Raw genomic sequence first — 6887 nt, 5'->3', positions numbered from 1 at the left:
CCCAGGGGATCCGACAGCCTCTTCTGACCTCCGCAGGCATTGCACGACATGGGTGCACTTACATACATGCAGGCAATACACGCATACACATAAAATAAAAATAATAAATAGAATATGAAAAAAATTAAAAATCTTCTGCAACATCATGTTTTCACTTTATGATTGGGAAACTATTTCTTATTTCTGAAATTCTTATTTGAGTGTCACAAGACAATGAAATAGCAATTTTAGTGCACTGTTTAGTGCACTGCTAAGAGAAATACAATTTCCTTTAATATCTGGGAATTCAGGGAATTAACGGAAGCTATATATAGGAGAAGGATCCAATCGGATCTTCAGGATTGACTTTTCTGCTTTTAACCTGGGAGACGCTGGCTTTTTGTTATGTCAGTAGAATCTTAGGTGTCTTTTGGCATTGCCTTTAGTTTTTTCCCCCATGGAGGAACCTTGTTTAATGAAGGGTGAAAGGTCCACTTGTCTGTAAAAATGAGGATGCATATTTAGAATAAAGTAAGAAATTACATTGGCCTAGAGATGTTGCAAAGGTAGGTTTTTCTCTAGGATCTATGACCTCTCCAGCCTTGTGTATTTGGTTACATTTACAGTAACACACATGAGCTTCCACCCTTTGAGTAGGCCTTAATTTCAATTAGACAGTTGTTGATTATCCCCAAAATAAAAGTGCTATGACTAGACCAATAGTGATAGTTTGCTGGGCCAGTTGTTTATTAGGCTTTACAGCTGGGTAGGACCATTGACTGGTTTTCTCCCTTGGCAGCTTGTAAAGTGTCCTGTGACAACATGAGAGCTGGTCTTTGGGGAGGAGCTTCCAGCTCAGCTACAGCTCCATTGCTCAGAGTCCTGTATCTGAAGTGTGGCCTGTCTTCAGCAGTAGGATCTTAATTTCAAATTCTGGGAGGCAATCAAGGACTGTGGCAATAGCTTGTGTTATTTTGAAAGTCTCAAGGACTACCCTGGCAAATCACTGAAGGGAGATTTCTCATGCCTGGTACTGTTTTTGTTATATAGCCGTTGGTTATACACACACGCTCGTGTAGATTTATTGTATGTGTGGTTTTCAGCAGGACTTTGAACTAATACATTTCCCTCTGTTTTTTCCATCCCATCTAAGCATTATTATCTCTCCTCTCACTCCCCATGCATCTCTTACCTCTCACCAGAGAAGTGTCCTTATGCAGCAGATGGTGATTAACAGAGAAATCCATAATTGGTCAATGTGCAGAGAACAGGAGGCCTCAGTGCTTGTCCTGTAACAGGACACCTATTTCAAACCTCTACCTCCAAGGCTCAGGGACCATTGCTGAAGGAGAGGTGGAAAGATTGTTAAGAGTCAGAGGGGGTAGATGGCCAGAAGGAAATGGAGTTTTCCAAACTACCGGTCATTTACTCATATGAACTCACAGCAGTTGTGGTAGCACACATTCTATGCAAGCTCAGATCAGACAAAAATCACAGCATAGACATGAGGGAATCAGTAAAAGTCCCAGCCCAGCATTAGGAACTTTTGGCAATTGATGGCTGTTAGGAGGGGGAAAGACAGTATCTTACAGGGAAGGGACTCTTGGTAGGCCCAGTGGATGGACCCACACTGAAGGGCATTTGGGGACACAAATCAGACACTAGAAATTTTGTTAGTAAAAAAGAGACAGACACCCAGACAGTACTGCGCTCCTGTTTTGATGGAGTAGGCAGCACCACCCATGAAAATTTCTTGTCCATAGAGAGAGTTGAAACCATGTGAATTTCTATATCTGACTGTGAGTCCTCAGTAACAGAAGTGAGAAAACCTGTAAGGATTGGTGGAATGATTAATCAGCCCGGTCCAAATAGAAGGGACTCTACTAGAAAAAGGACCTAGGTTTTAAAAGTGGAGGCAGGTGAGGAATGATGGTGGACATCTTTAATCCCAGCATTCGGGAGGCAGAGACAGGTAGAGCTCTGAGAAATGGAGTCCAGCCTGGTCTACATAGTGAGTTTCAGATCAGCTGAGGCTGTATAGAGAGACCTTGTATCAGAAAAATTAAGATGAAAACAGAAAAAAGGGACGAATCCTACAACAGAGAGGGCCCAGTGGATGGACCCACACTGAAGGGCATTTGGGGACACAAATCAGACACTAGAAATTTTGTTAGTAAAAAAGAGACAGACACCCAGACAGTACTGCGCTCCTGTTTTGATGGAGTAGGCAGCACCACCCATGAAAATTTCTTGTCCATAGAGAGAGTTGAAACCATGTGAATTTCTATATCTGACTGTGAGTCCTCAGTAACAGAAGTGAGAAAACCTGTAAGGATTGGTGGAATGATTAATCAGCCCGGTCCAAATAGAAGGGACTCTACTAGAAAAAGGACCTAGGTTTTAAAAGTGGAGGCAGGTGAGGAATGATGGTGGACATCTTTAATCCCAGCATTCGGGAGGCAGAGACAGGTAGAGCTCTGCGAAATGGAGTCCAGCCTGGTCTACATAGTGAGTTTCAGGTCAGCTGAGGCTGTATAGAGAGACCTTGTATCAGAAAAATTAAAATGAAAACAGAAAAAAGGGACGAATCCTATAACAGAGGAAAAAAGAGTCGGAGGAGATTAAGCAGTGTGTGGCCACAAAGGCTTCACACTGAGCAGATCACTGCATCTGCGGACACTGATGTCATTTCTAGTCAGTGACCAATAGGTCTTTTTCAATGGGTTAGCAAATAGTGCGAATTAAGGTGATAAATGATAAATATTGCCAGCTGCATCACTGAAGTCTGTCAGTTCCTCAATAATGATTTTAGGGAATGAATAATGGGTTAGCAAATAGTGCGAATTAAGGTGATAAATGATAAATATTGCCAGTTGCATCACTGAAGTCTGTCAATTCCTCAATAATGATTTTAGGGAATCAAGAAACTAGATGTCCCTCAGTGCAAGTTCATCCACTAGAGTCTAGTCAGTCTATTACAGTCACTCCTTTAAAGAAGGGATCCTCTCCCTCACCCCACAGTAATCAGTGGCTTCTCAGTTCTGGTTGGGGCCTGCTGCCCATTTCCCCAGTTCTGTGCTGGGTTTTTGTCTGACTGAGTCAGCATGGGTCTTGTGCATGCTGTCACCACTGATGCAAGTTCATATGAGCACACAAACTTGTTCAACCACTATGGAAAGAAATGTGGAGAAATCTTCAAAAACTAAAAATGAATCTACCATGTGATCTTGTTATCCCACTCCTTTAGCATGTACCCAAAGGACTCATCCTGCTGTAGAGACACCTGTGCACCCAAGTTAGTACTCAAATTTTAAGACTGTTTGAAGGCTTAGTGTTGTTGCTTTAGCACCCCAGTTAGAGAAAAGACGGGATATGAGAAATGAATAAAAGCCACCCAACATCTCTTGTTAGTAGTCCAAATCCAGGGGAGAAAAGGTGTCTAAGAAAATGAAGGGAACACCCTAGAGAGCAGACTGTTGTTCTGTCGGTCAGGTCCGAGAGCTAATTATGAGGAACTTGTATAGTTGATATTTTGGTCAAGGATATCTCACTCCATCACAGATTGAAATGCACAGTAACTATATACAAAAATATTTTCTTTTTCCAGTCAAACACAATACCAGACAAAAGTGGAACAAGTTTTGCTCAATATTCCACTCTTCTAACCAAGTGTTATATTTTTCAATATCATTTTACGTTTTCAGGAGTTGCATACAATATATTTTGATTATATTGAGCACCCCACAAGACGGAAGCATGCCTAGCCCCATCATCAGCATCAAGGACTTGTGTTTCTATAGGTCATAGACCCAGGGGAATATCCTATTGATACTGCTATTCTGCTATTGCTATTGTTCTTTTGAATGGCTTTCCTTCCATGCTCACCCCACAGCCTTCCTTACACACATGGCATTTGGTATGGATGAGCTTTATCCCTCTGTCCACTGTTAACAGGAACTGGGAGTATAGGAGGTCAGCCGAAGGAGAGATATCTCACATGGACACGAGGAGATCCTAGCACCAAGTCATTCATTTTTCCCCGTTTTACACCTTCCAAAGTCTAACACTGCATAAGAAGCAGCCACGGCTGCTGGTTAGCTCACTTCGAGCTTCATTCTGGGTTGTAACACGCTGCGTCTCTTCAGCTATGAGGTTGTGCAATACTGAGGCCTATAAATAGGGCCACACTCAGACCTGGGGACTCCACTGTACCATGACTGTCCCAAGACTTCCTCTTCCTTTCTGCATTCTGGATCCAGGGAAAATCATGAAGATCTACTATTTTCTGATTCTGATGGATTGCATCACCTTCTGCTAGATCACCCCAGGGAAGCCTCCATAGACGCTGAAGCATCTGCCAGTGCTAGGGACTCAAGAGCTCGGGAGAACAAGACTGATAGTCCTAGGTCTGATGGAGCACCAGGAAAGCTCACCCTAACAAAGTGGCCTGAAGTCTGCACCTTCAAGATCTATGAGCTGTTCCCTGGGAAAAGGATTCAACCATCTATTGATTCGGCCTTACTTTAAGTCAGATATCGGCAACTTCTATTCCTAGTATTTTTCCTGAGTATGCGGGACATGACTTATTTGGAAATTATTCTGCCTAGCTATCAGGAAGACTTCTCACAGAGAAAAGCCACCTTCCTATCCAATAAGACACATTCCCAATACTAACGGGGGTTGCTGAGAAGTTCTTCTCTGGGGACCCTACTGCAGGCCATGTGCCCCTGCTCCTTCCAAAATGCCATGTTAACCAGGATGAGTGACTCATGAGTGTGTATATAGGAGGTCACAGGGGGCCTTCCACATCCCAGCAGCATCCAACCACATTCTCCTGGTGAGATCTCCACCCTCATCATGAGATGATTTCACATCTGGCCAGATTATGCCAACATCCCTGGGCCAAAGCGGCATGTCCCTGATGCAGGAATGGGCAGGATCCTGCAGGACAAACTGAATCCAGTTTCCACTCGCTCTCTCATAGTAATCTTGTGCAAGTCCAATATTTCTGACTCCTGTTTCAGCATCTGCATTATGGTGTTTGGGACTGTAAAACGGTTCTGCAATCCTCTGGAGAATTCTGTTCTTTTTTCCAGACTATCGCTCTGTGCAATATATGTGCTCAAGTTTCCTCCCATTTCAAACCTGGGTACAAATAAACGTTTTCAATATACAGTTAGGCATGGTGCTGACTGTGTCTCACTAGAGAGAAAAATGTACATTTCCTAAGTCAATCATGTTTTTTTTTTAACCACTGGAAAATTATATCAGATGTCAGGCAATACAGTACAAGCTGTTGATTTCAGTTCTGTTTCTGTTTGTGTGTGAGAATGTTTTCACTGCATAAGCAAGACAAACTCCTTTCCTAAACTCAGCTTAAAATCAGCTCTTTGTATCTTGAAGAGTTAACGTTTATCTCTGTTACAAATCAGTATGATCCTTACTCACTGCATTGATAACAGGGATAGGTCCTGACAGTGGGAAGGACAGCTACACTTTTGCACCATTTCATTTCAAGAATGCAGTTAGGATCCTAGAATGCAGGCATTCTAGGACATTCCTCTGGGAGGCCTTTCTACTCTGACCTTTACGATACAAACATAATTTTTTGCAATGTAGGTCTCAAGATTCTCAAACCCACCTTCTTGAAAGAACAAAGAGAGGAGCCAAGCCCAACATCAGGCAGGCAGAAGACTCTAAGTCCCGTAGTTTCTTAAGTGCTGACCTGTTACAGCCAGGAACTCACTGCAGTCTGGAAATGATTACCCACAGGGAGGCAAGCCACTGAGTATAAACCTTAACCTGTGGGATTTACCTGGTGGTCTGAGCCCTGCTGTTCCGGTGGGGAGGAAGAATGGACGCTCTCTTGTGTCTTCCGCACTAAGTCCATCTTGTCTCTAAGGCCACGATACAGCCTTGCAAAGAGCTTCCTTTTTAAGCGTATCTTGGGGTTTCTCTGCTTTAAAAAATATTGCAGGAAGTATATTTATTTTTGGTTGTGTGTCTTGGTGTGTACGCGTACTGTGAAATAGTAAAACTAATCTGGTACACACACTGAACAGCTTGCACTCTTAGTGTCTGTGGGTGTGCTGTACATGGCTTTCATTATGTTGAGGTATGTTCCCTCCAGTCCAGTTATTTCTAGAACTTTTAATATGAATGCATGTTGGATTTTGTCAAAGGCTTTTTCTGGATCTATTGGGATGGCCATGTGGCTTTTGTCTTTAAGTCCATTTATATGTTTTATTACATTTCTTAACTTACACATATTGAACCATCGCTGCATCTCTGGAATAAAGCTGGCTTGATCATGGTGGGTGATGTTTTTAATGTGTGTCTGCATATGGTTTGTGAGTATTTTGTTGAGTGTCTTTGCATCTGTGTTCATTAAGGATGTGGGCCTATCCTTTTTTTGCAGTGCCTTTACTTGGTTTTGTATTGCAGTGCCACTGGCGTCATAGGAGGAATATAGGAGTGCTCCCTCTATTTTTATCTTTTGGAATAATATAAGCAGTACTGGTTGTGGATCTTCTTTGAATGTCTGGTAGAATTCTGCTGTGAATCCATCTGGGCTTTTTTTTAGACAGTGGGGCATTGAAGTCATCTACTATTACTAAATTGGGGTTAGTCTGTGTTTTGTAGTCCTGGAGTACTGATTTTTTTTTTTTTGGTCTTTTTGAGACAGGATCTCCCTGTAGCCCTAATTGTCCTGGAACTCACTATTTAAACCAGGCTGGCCTTGAACTCACAGAGATCTGCCTGCCTCTGCCTCCTGAGTGCTTGGATTAAAGGCGTGTGCCACCACACCTGGCTGGAGTGCTGTTTTTATGAAATTGGGTGCTTCAGAGTTTGGTGATCATATATGTTCATGACTGTAATATTTTGCTGATCAGTTGTTCTTTCGATAA

The sequence above is a fragment of the Nannospalax galili genome, unplaced genomic scaffold (assembly GCF_000622305.1).
Source record: "Nannospalax galili isolate Female #2095 unplaced genomic scaffold, S.galili_v1.0 scaffold1483, whole genome shotgun sequence".
NCBI lineage: Eukaryota > Metazoa > Chordata > Mammalia > Rodentia > Spalacidae > Nannospalax > Nannospalax galili.
Note: the sequence above shows the minus strand (reverse complement) of the source record.